This window comes from Anas platyrhynchos, chromosome 4 (assembly GCF_047663525.1).
Source record: "Anas platyrhynchos isolate ZD024472 breed Pekin duck chromosome 4, IASCAAS_PekinDuck_T2T, whole genome shotgun sequence".
Classification (NCBI taxonomy): Eukaryota; Metazoa; Chordata; class Aves; order Anseriformes; family Anatidae; genus Anas; species Anas platyrhynchos.
The window spans coordinates 3,921,806-3,937,827 of NC_092590.1; the positions used below are offsets into that span (position 1 = coordinate 3,921,806).

Here is a 16,022-nt window from a genome sequence, read left to right on the forward strand (position 1 = left end):
ATAGCCTTTCACATGCTAGTATCTATCCAGACAGCCTGCTTCCTCTGAACTGTTATCTATTAGTATTACTGCAAGTGACACTGAAACAGCACGGTGTGTATTTAACTTCCAGCCACTGGAGTGCTACCAACACAATGAGCCAGAGGAAGGAAAGCAGCGCTCTTTCAGGCTTCAGCACCATATTGGGTACCCAAAACCAAGTGCTTGAGAAAGCAAAGACAGCCCTTACCTTGAGGATTCTGTGAAGAGCTTCCACAACTGCATTTAAAGACTGTTCCGACTCTTGCAACAGATGAGTCTGCTGCAACAGAAAAAAGAAACCTTTCTGAATTCCTCCAACACAGAAACATCCAAGTACAACACTACATTAATGAATCACAGTACTAAATTAAGTTGGACAACATGCCCTACTTGTATGGGATTTTGCAGGAGTAAGTTCCTCCTCATCTTTCACAGAAGAGTATGGGGATACCCATATTGTGGACAGGCTGAGAATTACGTGAGCTCTTTCTTTGTCAAGTGGTATTTTCATATCAACAACCTTTGATAGGCCTTCTGCAAAAACAGGGATAAACAGAAGGGACTTAATTTCTCTTCCTGACCTCAGCATTTACATGAGGGGTTGACGATTCGATATACAGCCTCAGTATTTTGAAGAGACTTCATCTTCAGTGACAGAAAAGTTCAAATTCAGAGCCTCACAAAACAGATAATTATCAACTAAGGCTTCTAAGATTAACACCGAGGACCTACCTACACATTTTTGATAGTTCTATATTTGAGGATCTTTCACTATCACCTTAAGGGTAGTTGTATACAGGTATACAAACATTTTCTGAACAGACAGGTAAAAAGCTAGAGCATTGACTCACTGCCATTTTATTTATTTATTTTGAGCAATATAATGCTATGTGTTATCTCTTCACGGTAAACGTTTAACCTGCTTATTCTTTTGGGGAGCATGCAGCAGGTCCAATATGCCAGAGGAACTGCACAGTGCTATGGACAGTGCTGGGTTAAAAAGCCTGAAGCACAGGAGAAGAAAAAAAAAAAAGGAAAAAGCATGAAGGGGCTCAAAGCATGCTTCTTCTCTGCCTTTCACAAGCCAACTGCTGAGGTGGTGCACAGCTCCCGGACAGCTCTGGGGGCTGTGGCCGTTGTTACCATCAGCCCAAAGGCAAGCTCTTCTACAGGTGCTGCCCCCAGGCTCAGTTCATGGCCCAGCTCCCAGCACAGCACACAGTGGGTTCCGTTTGGCCACTGACTCTCCCCACAGCTGTTGTGATTGCTCAGTGGGGAACATGTCTGTTCTCACAAAGAATTTAACAAATTAACTACGAACAAAGTAGCCTGGAAATGACACAGATTAACACGTGCTGCACCGCGCCAAGAAGAAGCTTGTCAGCTTGTTGTTTTCACAAACCTGAAAGGAAAATTCCCAAGACCCATTAAGTATATGGAGATGTTTCCGTGTTTAGATATGTTAGAAAAGAACACAATCATTGCCGAGGGAAAATAAGAAACAGTCGACATAAAAGGCTGCATAGCAACGCCCCTAGGAAGCATCTGCAGCACAAATAAGATGGAACGGGGGTGGAGGGGAGAAGCCATCTTTGTATAAACTCTACAGCCAAAGGAAATGCTAAGGACAAATCTGGGAAACGTCAACTATGTATATGTTTACAGGCATTAAAAAAAAAAAAAAAAAGCTCAGGGTTCACAGATCTTTAGCCCCCTCTTTGCTCCTATTTGTGAGTAACTCGCCAACCACTTGAAGTACCCTCCCAGAGAAAACCTAAGCTGGTTGCCTGCATTACTTTGCAGCGTGCCTTTAGCCAGTACACTTCTTGACAGTTCAGAACAGAATAACGTAATCTCCTCAAAGCAAAACAAAAAAATCAACTCAGAACCAGCTTGGCATAATCTGAAATACAGTAGTTAACAAGATATAATTTAACAATAGCTAGCTTAAAGCAGTAATTAAAAAATGTTAGTGGGCACATTAAAACAAAAATAGTATTTAAGCAGAGCAGCGATCAGAAAAACACAAGGTTTACCACTTCCCTCGTACAGTACAGGGGAAGTACACCACTGCAGCAGTAACAAGACATGAAAACAGCCAGGGCCTCACTGCACATACAGCCCGTGGTCCTTGGTCAGGAACCAAGCACTGTACCAAAACCTTGTGCTCTCCTCCAGGGACTGGCAACAGGCCCAGCAAACAGCTCAAGTGACGTGTCACGTATTGCAGCTTCCACGAAAGATGTTACACATTTCTTTCATTTGACAACTGTATCACCAAATTAGAGAAATAGCATCTCAAGAAAACTGTTGCAGGGTGGAATTGAAGCTAGCTGGTCAGCTATAGCTGTGCCATAAAAACCACCAGCCCACTCCTAACATGGGAGGACCTACCTTTTGTGGCTTTGCGAGGGTCTGGTATTTCTAGATGCTAACTATTGAAAAACCCAGACACTCAGCTTCTATTTGCAACTCAGCCTGTAGAGTCTGCAGCAGTAACAGGGAGCACATGTTCCAGGACAGTGCAACATTTCCAGGTAATCCAGGTGACTGGAGAAAGAAGCTGGCATTCAAAGAGGATGTTAGGGCAGGGGATACACAAACCCAGAAGGGGAAGAGCTGGTTAGGCACTGGCTGCCTCCTCATATGGGTAAGGAAGCATCAGTAATATGGAACACCGTGCTGTTGCCAAAGCAGAACTACAGAACTTAAGAACTTCTTTACTGAAAGGGTTTTTAGGCATTGGAACAGGCTGCCCAGGGAGGTGGTGGAGTCACCATCCCTGGAAGTCTTCAAAAGACGTTTAGATGTAGAGCTTAGGGATATGGTTTAGTGGGTACTGTTAGTGTTAGGTTAGAGGTTGGACTCGATGATCTTGAGGTCTCTTCCAACCTAGAAATTCTGTGATTCTGTGATACAGTGCAGGGATGTCCTGTTGTCTTTTACAGGAGCCCATGAGGGCTGTCCTCGTATCCCATATCACACTAACAATATTTCCATTAGAACACAGTGACCCACTTCAGGTACATGAAGAGAAACATAAAAAAAAAACCACCACCACCAACAACAAACATACTAACTAGGATGCTGCAGATCTAGAGAAGACAACCATTAAGGTTAAAGTAATTGGATCATTTTAACCAAACACAATACAGGAAAGGGAGAGACTAACAGAAAAATACTTGTGCAAAGGCAAAAGGAATAACCTGCTCCAGCTGTCATCACTAATGGGATAAGACCCAGGAGGTCTGGGCCACATGAAGGCTGAATCCCATGGGCTGTGAGAAAACTTTCTGAGAGCAATCAGCAACAGCCACTGCCACACTGCTATCTGAACACTTCAGCTTCAGGAGCAATCCCAGCATAGGCAGGCCTCTCCTCTCCCTCAGGGCTGCACCACCCTCAGCCAGCGCCTTACAGCCACCACAGAACAAGAACAGGCAGAAAGTGCTGGAACCTGCCAGAAAGTTCCAGAAGCTTTGGGGGAGGTGCCAGAAAGGACCCACCCCCAAGGAGGCCCAGCCCATAGCAGAGACCCTGCCTGCTAGCAGAGGCCTGCAGGTGGCTGCTGGAGCCCTTTAGGGCTTTAGGCAAGTGGGAAACCCACTTACTTTGATGGTGACCCATGAGTGTTACTTCTCCTTCAGGAATGAAAAAGCCCAAACCACCCAGGGGTATGCTTTGTATATATCTCCTCCCTGCCTCTTTGCTTTCATTAAGCAAAAGGTGAGGTGCAGGAAGCACAACAGCTGCGGGAAGGTGTGATGCTTGCTGCAATGACAACTCCCAGCCCTGCTTTTTGGGGCAGCAATTGTTACAGATTAATCTTTCCTTGTCAAATCCAGACCATATTTTATTTCACAGAATCAGGAACAATATTTCAGTGCACTTACTGGAGGCCGAGGGCTTCTGCATTTGAAGGCAGTGGGGCAATTTCACAGAATGTTTCAATCTAATCACACATTTGGACTATTCATGTAGAAGTTACTGAAAACAAGGCCAGGCCTAAAAAATAGGAAGCAGCAGTGAGTCAGCATTTTAGATATTCTTAGGTTTAGTAATTTATTGTTTTCATTAGCCTGTTGCCAGAGGAAAACACAGTATGGTACCCTTTTGAGAACAAATACATTTTTCTCAGAAAATGGACATCTACAGCATCCTGGTGTGGAGAAAACTCAAAGGTAACCATTTGGAAAGGACAAGAGGAAAGTAAATTAAAATTTCATCAGCTGGATGCTGAGTTCCATTTGACAGCTGTAGCTGGTATTTATCTGTATTTCAATTTGCCTTTTGAGCCAACAGAGAAGGACACAGGAACTGCCAGTAAAAGTCACTGGAAACGAGGAACTCTTCTTTGTATACTGTGCATCGTTGTCAGCTGATGTGCAATATGCAAAGAAGAGTACTCAGTACTGTGCATACTGAGCATGGAGCTCTTTGCATACTGTGCATCAGCTGACAGTGCTTTCTAAAAAAAAATAAATGCTTCTGTAGCTATCAGTTTGAGTATTTGGCCAGTTTTCAGACAGTTTGGAAACACGCTGAAAGCCTGAAAATGTAGATATGTGACGTTTTTTTTTTACAGCTAGCCAAACCTTTCTGTCTCTCAGTAGGAGCCATTTAAGAAACTATCCGTTAGTCCCCACCGGAGATCAACCTGAATAAGCAGTTCTCATCTTCTCTTGTACTGCCACACAAAGACACAAGAAGGAAAAGACTACATCACTTCCCACCCTACCTACACTAAGACTAAATTAACAAGACAAAAAATTAACCAGACCAAAGACAGGGAAAGCCCATGGCAGTGATTGAGCAGACAAGGGATACATGAAAGCAGCAATAAGAAGTCATAAAGATATACCCTTCTGTCTTCCAATGTCTTGATGCTGGTCATAGCATTCAACATAGGACCACAGCACCAAACCCATGTCATTCTGTAAAGGGCAGTAACCTTCTGGCAAAACCACATCTCTTTACCTGCTTGCAGCTTCTCATGCCACCTCTGCAGCACTCCACCAGCTCTTCTTGACCAGCTCAGGCCTTCCATGGCTTTCATGTCCCGCAGGTTCAGCTGGCCTCCCTAAAGAGGTATCGAACCAAGACTCCATCAACCACGAGTATAATGCCTTTTAAAGTGAGGGACCAAGCCTGAAAAATTAATTTCACAGAGAATAAAGAAATGATTAACAAGGAGAGTGCACTCACCACCATCTTGATTTGGTGAGAACGGTCCACATTGTGACATGAACTGCTATACTGAGTGAGATCAAGGATCTGTGTGCTTCAGCACTGCATCTTTGTCAGTAGTCTGTGTTAGCCACCTCAGATGAAACTGAAACCTAGGCAAAAAAGAAAAATTTCCTAGGAAAAGTTTCCTCTAAAACTCCAACATGTAGTTTAAACCTGCAGATAAAACACACATATTTTGATCCATGTCCAAAAATCTTACTCAGTTTATGACTAGTCTCATCAACAGGACTACAGAACGGCTTTTAATAACTTCCAGTGACACCTGAGTAAAAAGAAACCATGTTACTGAAGTAGCTGCTGACTGCACAGCCCACAGCCCAGGGCTTCTCTCAGACCATGCACTGCTATTGCAGACAGAGCATACCTACCTTCACTTTTTGACGTGTATTCAGATACAAACAGTGAGAGGACAGGCTCTCCACTGCCTGTTTGAGAATCACTTTAGGACTAGGACTCATGCTATCTTGATAAACAAGGTAATTATTTTTTTAATTATTATTTTTAATTAACTTGTGCAAATTGGCTTAATTTTTATTAGAAAGAAATATAGCAATTTATCCAAGATGTGCATCTGGCCCTCTTTCTAATCTTGGAGATTTTGCATCTCTGCCACGTCAAAATAAATATCACAGCATGGTGTGTGTTTTTCCTTTTGTTTATTGCATGTCCTAACAATGCAGGTAGATTTCAAGAGATGCTGAAAGCATGACTAGTAGGTGTCAATTTTTATTAGCTATACACAAGATGATCTTAGTTTTTGCAAAAAGACAGATGGCACATGTCCATCTAAGTGTATTTGGAATGGGTTATATTAGAGCCTTTTTCTTCTAGCCCTGGATAGGCTTTGAAATACAAATAACAAGGCAGAAAGAAAAGGAACAAAAGAATGTCTGAAGGAATGATTAAGTGCTTCTGAATTTACACAGTGAAATATGGACAGTTTAAATGTCCCAGCTATTTTCTTCTCTTCAGCTGGTGAGCAGTTCGAACACCCCATGGTGCTGTAAGATTAATCGAGTTCTGCAAGCTTTCAGCCTGCTTGGGGTACCAAGGAGAGAGAATTTCCACAGAATCTCTATTTGCCAAAGCAAAGAGAATATCTCATTAATGTATGATTAATAGCCATTTGTGAAGCAATTAATTAGTCATTTTGACTGTCAATTTAACCAATACACATGCCTTTGCCAGACTACAGGTTTGCTTTAAAAGTAGTAGAAAAGAAAAAATAAAAGGTTTCCCTGTTCTCATATCCAACCCTCCAACAAGGAGGGGAAAAAACGGGGGGGGCTTTGCATATTCTGGTCTTGTCTGGATTCATCTGGTGTGTCTTTAAGAACAACATCGCTGGAATGGAAACTCTCTAACATGATTGATGGCTTCTCCTTCTATCTGCAAGTTGAAAATTCAGAAAACGGGTATTTTTTCATTGGCCTCACTGCTTATTGGTACAAGAGTTATTTCCACTTTGCAGCAGAATTGATTTGCAACACCAGCATATGAGTTTGTATATTTTTCTTACCAGCCCATCATGAAGTATCACTCAGCAAGTCTTCGGTGGCATGATGGATTGTGGAAATGAAAGCCTCACGACTCCATTTGCCATCGAAGACTGGGATAATTGTCATTAACTTCCGCAAGTAGTGCAGCATCTGCATCCTTGCTCTGGATATCTGCATTTTTGCAAAGCATATTACCCAACAGATGTACAAAGCCCATACCGCCATGCTAATTTAATTTCTTCCTAACCAGGAGGCTAGACTTTTTCCTTCAGAGCAAGCTGTCTTACTTGTACAGCAAGAGAAATGAAAAGCAGGCTGCTGGGTTGCACATCAAGTTTTTCTGATTCACCAGGCGACCTATGGTCAGCTGCTGACCTTTCCTATACACTAATTACTCCTCTGCAAAACAGGCACTCATCAGCCCTGCAACAGATATTTATTTATTTTTAAACAACCCATTATAGAGATTTTAGCAATTTTGGACAGGCATTATTACTGGAACCAGTACAATACTACAAACAATACAACTACAAGCCCTCCGTTTTTCATCTGTATTGACAATTTGTTGTTCATCTTATTCAGATGTCTGCAGTATCAGCAGCCATTATAGAAATGAATTTGAACACAGGATTAACTTGGAGCATGGATTTATGCATCAAAAAAGTGAATGGGATGTAACCCATGCCTTGAGTGAAGATGACATCAAGTTTCGTCATTGCACAGGGGGATGACGGGCTGTTTAATGTGAAAGCTTACTGCTTCAGAACAAGCAATGGTCTTTCTGATGCATCCCAGATGAGTCTGAGTCATTCAAAGTAGGGCATAAAAATGACAGTTTGCCCGCTTCAGAGGAACATTGCATTTGTAAATAAATAAATAAACAAATGAAATGGGGGACAGAGTGGGATGCATGCCAATAATCAGAGAAGCTGATGAAGCATGTGCCCTGTATATAGAGTCAGCGTATTACTCCTCTTTTGTTTTCTTCTCCTCCCTACCTTGGGATGTGCTTGAATATGTAAAGATAGGTTCCCTTACAAATTTCTCATGCTTATACTATTTTAAAGCAGTAGCTTCTCTCTGCAGCAAACCTGCCTGATGACTGACTGGACGTAGTTCAAAAGCTCCTACCCTCAAATGAATCTCTAAGAAACCGCACAGCACGACAAAAATATTCAAAGTGCTAAAGTGATATCCAGTAACATTGATTACAGAGAGCTATCACGCCTATCACTAATATTTTATAAACTGTCTGTTCTTCAAACGGCATCTCATAAGTCAAGATCTTGTTCAATTCTACTTCCTTCATTCATGCCAACCCTTATCAAAAATATTGACTTCAAAAGTTTTTTTTTGTTGTTTTTTAAGTGTCAATATCAAGAAGATTTTTTTATTTTATTTTTAAACTAAGGTAGAGTTCACATGAATGTTAATCTACTAGAGTGGACATGGCTCTCCAGCAGGAATGCTGGCATTTTTTGCAGCTGAGGGAGAAGCCCAGGATTCAATAGAGAAAGAACACGTGAGCGCATCACCTTCAGTAACATTTCTTTCAGGTTAAGTGCGAAAACATTCAAAGTCCATTTAACGCTTCATGTGCCTTTCCAATGCTTTCAGTGGGTTCTGGGCTGTCACAGAAGAAAGGATTTTTAGGGAGCCTTACTCATACCTACATTTTCATCTTTTCTGTGTGAATAACAGATCCTCAGAGTCATGAGACATTTAGCCTGGCACCTTTGACCAGCAGCACATAAATTTTAAGTACGCACATACACACATTAGTTCCATCAGCCCAAGAGATGAGAAACTTCTTCTATCACCAGCACTGGTGCCCTAGGCTAAAAGATTCCTTTCTTCTTACAAACTGCCCTAGCAAGTGAAAACAGCCAATCCTCACGACACAAGTGGAAAATGACATTTCTGGGCAGAAAACTGGGGGCAGGAGAGGACGTCCATTTGCCACCTTGGGCCTTGTTGCAGGGCTTTAGGGGATTCCGTAGTAACGGCAGGAGGAGAAGGCTGTAACAGCGAACTGTCAAGGGGGCATGAGAGGTTATTTGTGATCCCAGAGCACACGGAGACGTCTGAGATAGTACTCAAGACCTCGGCTAATATAGAGACAGGGGCTAATATACTTCTGCAGTAACTTGTTGGTTTTATTTAGGAATCTCTCTAGCTGGGAATGGAGTTTCTTATATCCTTCAAGTGCTAGCACCATATAAATGGAATAACATTATAAAGAACAGACAGATCTCTGCACCTTTGCATATTAATGACCTGTTAACATTCTGGAGTGGCCCAGAATTCATAATGAGCATGTTTGCTTCTACTCAAGCACACGGTAGCATAGCTATATAAATAAATACATTGAAAAGCAACCAGAATCTGCTTACGCATGTCCAGTGTAATGAAATCAATCCACGAACATGGGGCCAAAATATTTCATTGTTCATTTAATTGTTTGCTATCTGTGAAGTTCCCATTTCTCTGTCTCTTCCCCCCTCCCCTTCCCCCAAATAACATGCATCAAAACTGTCTGCAATGACTGCAAATTAACCACTGTGGATAGGGCAGATCAAGAGCTGCATCCTCCATTTGTGTTCATTGCTGTGTCTTTACTCCAGCAAAACTATCCAAATTTGTAGCAGCTGAGATCCCATCCCAGTATCATTGCTCCCTGTGGTGCACGAGGTCAGCAAATGGACCAAGCTTCCACAGAGTCCTGCACCTCCTGCACCAGCCCCAGCAGCTAACGAACGCTGGGGTATCACAGAGCACACACGCCTGGCTTGGCCCTCCCACAGGCAGCAGCCTGGGCACTAGGAACACCAGCAGATTCAGCTCGGATTTCCACCACACTTACCTGTTTCCCTTTCATACCAGATGACACTAGCAGCAGTGCAGCAGCAGGTGCCCTGTGCTCGCCACAAAAAGACCTACACCCTCCCTGGGTGCTGAGCTTAGCTGCTGCCACTGGAGCCCTTGCAGCTTGTCAAGTGGGATTCCTGACCCAGAAATCCCACCTGGTCTATGGAAATATGCGCTCGTGCCGTCTGAAGTAGCAAATGCGTTACAGCTCCTCCTGAGCCACTAAAATCAAAGGAGAAAGCTTTCACTGTGGAGCCTCAGCTCAACACACCTCAAGCACAAATGGTTGGACATGTCCAGATGGGATTTGGGGAGGATTGTTTGCATTCTAGGTTACAGGAAAACTTCAGGGCCAATAACACGCTGGTCCTCCTGCTTCCCATCTGGGTTTGGCTAGGAAAAACAACCAAGACCAGCTGCTAAGTTAGCGCTGCAGGCATCAAGCAGCTCTGGGAGGCATGGTGCAAATGGTATACGATGCTCCCCACTGGACCAGATCAAGACAGGACCCCCAGCTGATCTGAAAAAAGAGAGAGCACCAAGGCAGAAGGAGGAAGAAGCTGAGCTTCTATCAAGGACACAAATCTAAGAACAGGTCCACTTGACATTTTTAGAAAATACCTCTGACAGGAGCAGAGCCCTGCAAACTCCTGTACCCTTCTGTGTTCCTGTTCTCATGAATTCCCCATGAAATTCTGTGGGACTTTTTTCCAGCAGTAGCCAATAAATACAGAGAGTAATAAATAACCACAGGCACAGAAACATGGTGGCCTGACAGAAAATAAACAAGGATGATGAAGAGTACAGAAAGGTTCAGCACTGCCCCTCTCTGTATCAGTCCAATTTTGGGGAGTGATTTCTATTGACCCTGACCTTGGCACTGACCTTCCTGTTTGAAGTGTGTCAGTACCCAGCCATAATCACAGCTACAGATCAGCAGTATCACGGCTCAGCATATTGACTATTATTAAGCAGGTTAAGTAGTCTCCTACTGAAGCTAACCCAGTCGCACACATCTATTAGGCCACCGCTGAATCAGGAATCAAGTTGCCACTTAATTACGAGCTTCTGAGGAAACCAGAAAAAATGTTTGCACCTGCATAACATTAGGTACTGGAAAACAGAAACAACTCTTCAACCCTACTGACTTTGCTTCAAGTTACCCCTTTAGGAGAAGGTTTTCTTACCGGAAAAACAAATTTGGATGCTTGCAACATTCTGGGTTTTCACATTACCTTATCTTGGAATATTAACTCGCCACGCTTGTTCTTTTCTCTCACAGACATGGAGACTTCAGGAAGATAGCTGGGTGCTCTCTGTAAACGTTATCCCAGAACACCAAAAAAGCATCCACTATGAAAATGACTGAAGAGAAATGCAGACATTGTGCATGTGTGGCAGGGGGGTGTGAAGAAATAATTGCTACTACTCTGCAAGAAAAGCCTGTGCCACTCCCTTGAAGCTGAAAGCTTGACAGGGCACAAAAAGCAAACAACTTTTGTAGAGATGATCCCTGCTATTACATTATCTAGGGTAGGAGTTCACAGTTGTTTCTGCACTGATGGATTCTCACTTTCAGTTGCACATAACCAATCAGAACACCACTGGATGCCCTGGAAAACTCATCTCTGGCTATGCTAACCCATTGGGCTTCACACCATCTCTTCCTCTGAAGTACCTGTACCTGTACTAACAGGTAGAGTGCTAGCCATGAAATCTGTACCTGTCAGTACAGGTACAGATTTCATGGCTAGCACTGCAATCACTTTCTTCCTACTGCTTCTTCTTCTTCACCGTCTATACAACATGTGAAATCCAACTTTACACAGTCTTAATGTGAAGCTCATACATGACTCAAGCACTCAAAGATCAAAGAGATGTTAAAGTCTGAAGGTGTTCCCTCCGTTGCCAGACGTGGACAAAGAGTTACCAAAAAGCAGATAATCCAGACAAACAGCTCTGGATATTGCTTAAGGTTGTAGACAATAACAATACAAGATAAGATAAAATATTCTGTAAAATATATATTACCTATGAAATAATGTGAAGGTTTTCACCTACATTTAGAGTAACAAGCAGACAGATCAATGCTCTGGTTGCACCTGACCTTTTCCGATATTTAAACATGTACTTCTATTGGCATTTGTATACCAATCATTTGCGTAAAAGGAAACAATATTTGTTATTTAAGCAAAAACATTCACAGAACTTCTGCATCTTTCTCTAATGCTGTTACCTTCTGTGGAAGTTCAAGCCCTCTTCCAGTCTCATTAGAAGACCATCACTCCTAACCAACACCCTTTAACAAAGCCCAAGCCCCTCTCACAGTGCTGGTAGCTGCTCTCCAGTGCAGGAATCCCACCCAGCTGACAAATACTGGGGATGGGGCACTCCTGGGGCACTTTAACCCACACAGAAGCAGAGCTCAGCCTGGGCACAGGGAGGAGAATGAAGCTGAGCAGAGCCTGCTCATCAACAAGGCTCAGCACTGAAAGGTGTGACAAGAACAGGTCATAGGGCAAACCGCAAGCTCTGATTCAGAGTCTGTGTTTTCTTCATCAGGACTAAGTGTCATGTAAGCCACCGCACAGAAGTCCTGAGGCATCCACCAAAGCTGACAGCTTTGTTTTTGGCTGTAGCCTCTGTACTGTGCAACTTCACAGACTGACACTCTGCTCTTTAAAGAAAGCTTGTTCCCTACCCACATCAGGACCTTGTTTAGAGCACAGTTAAAGCGCTTGCAAGTCTGAGTATAGAAACATCTTACTAACCGTATTTTAGCTGTGTACTCAGCCCATCGTAAAACTCTGTCTGCGCCCAGTGAACTTCTCAACAGAAGCCAAAGAAAACCCCCATAGACGGGAATAAAAGCCTGGCAACCCTAGACTGCAGGCACCATCACAGCACCAGCGGCAGCACATTAAATCTCGCAGGGCTGCAGCACTCACATCATAAGCCTGGGAGGAAGCAGGAAGCCCATAGACTGCATGAAAAATGAGATGCTGACCAGCTGAAAGGTACTGTCCACATAAGAGAGCTTCAGTCATGTAACAACTTCTTTCTTTTTTGAGTAATTTATTAAAGCTTGAGTGACTCAGCCAGCATTAGCCACTCCATTTGTGCTCACACCTGCCAATGACTGCAATAGCCCCAACCATACAGCATGCTCATTCTCAGTAAGCTTAAGGAACAATTTCTACACCAAGAGCAGCAAATGATTAACGTATGTCAGACTATGTCAAAAAGTTTTCTGCAGGTGTTTTTAGTTTAATTTAAAGAATTAACAACGCAGCATCCAGCGGCAGAGCAAGAGCAAACACAGGCAGAGGCACCATTCAGGTATTTCACATGCAACAGATCCATGAGATGGTATGTATTTCTAGGTGTAAATAATTCTGTATCTAGTGAAATATCAAGTCAAAAAGTTCTCTCTTTTAAGAACTATGACAGCAGCAGTTCTGCTGTCTTTCCTGCTGAAGCTGTCCCCAGCAGGCACCATACCAGCACCCTCACTGCTTCTGAAGTGGCCCCGTTCCTGTCCACAAACACCATCCCTGGCATGTAGCACCGTGCCCAAACAGGCTTATGAATGGGGTATGACTATTACCTGTGATAGGCACAAGGACACCTTGTACTTCTGATAATGTTTTGCATATACATTATATTTCCTTGCAGATTACTTTATTTCTGCAAATGAGAAATGCGGCCAGAGGCACGCTTGGGAACTCTGAGCAGCAGAGAGTGAAGCTAAAGTATAAGACTCAGATGAAGAAGAGCTGGCCGACTGCTCATGGTGTACATTCACATTTCCAAAGGGCCCTGATGCTAAACCTGGTCAGAATGCATCATCAGTGGAAAACACAAAATATCAGGAACCCCTAATATCCCTGCATGGCACAGCCTGACACACGTTTCTTAACATTTGCATATTTTTGGATAACTAATTAATTGCTTTGGGAGGTACTCCCCAGTCCTTGCAAGGCACACATGTTCAGACCACTGGAGACCAATCCCAAAACAAAATCATGCTGATTATTCCCAGAATAAATCCTACTGACGATCTGAAGATCTCCAAGTGGCACATAAACAATGATATGTCATTTTTCCTCCTAAATGCTGGATGTGAGAAGAAAACCTACAGACAACATCTTCCCCCAGATTAGCAAAAGGCTTGTGTCCTGTTGTTCCACAAAGACAAAACTTCAGTTCTACCATCCTTTCACATGTTCATGTGCCTATTTGCTGTGCATTATTCCAGTGACATACGTCCTTCCAGATGTTAATGTTTTATCATGCCCTTTCTTGCAGTTTTTATCAGGTCCATTTACACAAAAAGTACTATAAATCCTCCCTCACTTCATATACTATATCATGTAAGACACCCTGATAAACATAAAGATACAGATATATGAAGGCTAGTAAACATAACAGGAAATTTAGCATGCTACTTGTACAGATATGCTATTATTCTTAATCGAGTGATTAATATGGACTGGCACTACTGTAGGGATTTATTGTTGACCATATGCTCTTTAATTGTCATTGCTTCCCCCCGTTTATCCCCTCGCACATCTGCAGCATGTGTGGGCTGATGTGCTCTCCTTTTGCTTCAGCAAGATCTGAGAACAATTTCTCAGCTGGACGCCACGAAGAAGAGAAAATTCCAGCAACATCTCCAAAGAGCGATTAATTTTTTTTTCTTTTTTGGAACTGAGCAAACAGAGGGTAGGGAGGAGGGGAGGGAAGAAACTCACTGTCATTGATGTTCTTCATCTGTGTGAGCACAAATTAGCTGGAATACTGTTTAATTGTGAACTGCTAATGTGCTGCCTCAAAAAGCCAGCTGTTGCTGGAGCAAATGGACCCAGGAAAAAAAGACTTCCCAGTCCAAGAGCAGATGAGGTCGCAAGGAATGTGAAAACACTGCCACAGCGCTCTCCATGACAGGTCTTACTGATTTAAGATCCTTTTGACTGTAAAACTTGTCTGAGACATAATTCAACAAAGACTTTGATTCATTTTGTAAAGATTTACACTACAGTTTTAAATGAAGCCCAAGTTAATTGTCTTCCTACATTACCACCAAACAGGTCCTCTAAGCTATTTTTTCCCTTGTGAACTTTACAACTTCAGTTAAATAATCTTTTTCCTCTGTTCTGAATTATACATAAGCAAACAAAATACACATCGGTGAAAGGATTTGGAAGCAATTGCCAGGTTATTGCAATAGATAGAATTTTAAAGATTTTTTTTCCATCTCAATGATTTAAAAAAAAAAAAAAAAGTATTGAGTGTTGAAAAGTACTGAAAAGTGAAGATATATATAAAAAAAAACAACTTGTGTGTTTTCTTTCTCTGCTGTTTAGTTTTAATATTTATAAAACCTTCTTTAAATGGGACATCTCAGTGACAATGAGTGCTATAACTTTACATGCAAATCATATTACATTAATTAACTAAATAAATTTACCTGTATATAAATGAGAAAGCAGTCAATTTATATGCCTAATAATGACTTTAAACTTTTTTTTCTGTGTGTAGACTTTGCTAGGAATATTTTTCTTGTGAACAGATTTACCAAAAAAAAAAAAGTGTGAGTTTAAAAAAGTAAGTTTTTTATATCTCCCATTAAAGTGTTTATGAACTTAATTTTCAAAGGGTCATCTTTTTATATGGTGCCTAATTCTTAAGGGAGGGAAGCCAAGCCCAAGTCAGAGCTGTACACGCCCCTGCACTGCAGTACGGAACCTACATGGGATCACATCCCTCAGCCCGCTTGGGGACCAGAAACCAAAAGCTGTCAGGGCGCTGCAGCTACACGAACGCTGCCTGCAGGCGGCATCAGCCAGCCTGTACCTGGTCGCAGGGCTCACTTTCTCCATCCTACAGGAGTTCTATGCAGCTGTAGGAAAACGTGGATGAAGAGGAGTGTTATAAATGAAGTCTCAATCTGAATTTAGTAATATTTATAAAAGGCAAGTAAACAGTGCTGGGTGCATGGGGAGTCTATGCTCTACCAACACACACACACGAACATCAAACTTTCTAAATGTACAGAACATTGCTTTTACATACTAAACACGAGTATGCCTATACATATGTACAATCAGAAAAGGTATCAATTGAAACATAAACATGGCAAAGTTTTCCTCATTCTGGCAAGTGTTTAACAAACAATCCTTTAAGTCTATTACTATTAATGTCCATGACTGGGGGAGCATAGTTGGAGTTGGTAATCCTGGTTGAAGTGCTCCCATATCTTCCATGACTTCATTAATTTCTCTCAGATCATATAACAGTCTCCATTGTCCATTCCTTTTCTTGATTTCAGGATCACAAACTGTCCGACTGTTAATTAAGGAGAATAAGCTGTAAGGTTACCAG

The 16,022-nt window shown here is 42.3% G+C and overlaps 1 long non-coding RNA gene across 3 annotated transcripts in view; it reads right to left on the bottom strand.

The window, feature by feature from the left end:
* LOC140002387 (uncharacterized) overlaps positions 1–16,022 on the bottom strand; it is a 108,227-nt gene that overhangs the window by 68,098 nt on the left and 24,107 nt on the right. Inside the window, exons 2-6 of one of the 3 annotated variants that reach the window (XR_011808758.1) lie at positions 5,471–5,533; positions 5,227–5,360; positions 4,999–5,101; positions 3,915–4,026; positions 230–301 (exon numbers count right to left, since the gene is read on the bottom strand). This is a non-coding gene — a long non-coding RNA (uncharacterized lncRNA). Of the gene's footprint in view, positions 1–229; positions 302–3,227; positions 3,611–3,914; positions 4,027–4,998; positions 5,102–5,226; positions 5,361–5,470; positions 5,534–16,022 lie in introns of those variants that run through there. The other 2 variants (XR_011808760.1, XR_011808759.1) reach the window with 2 other exon arrangements.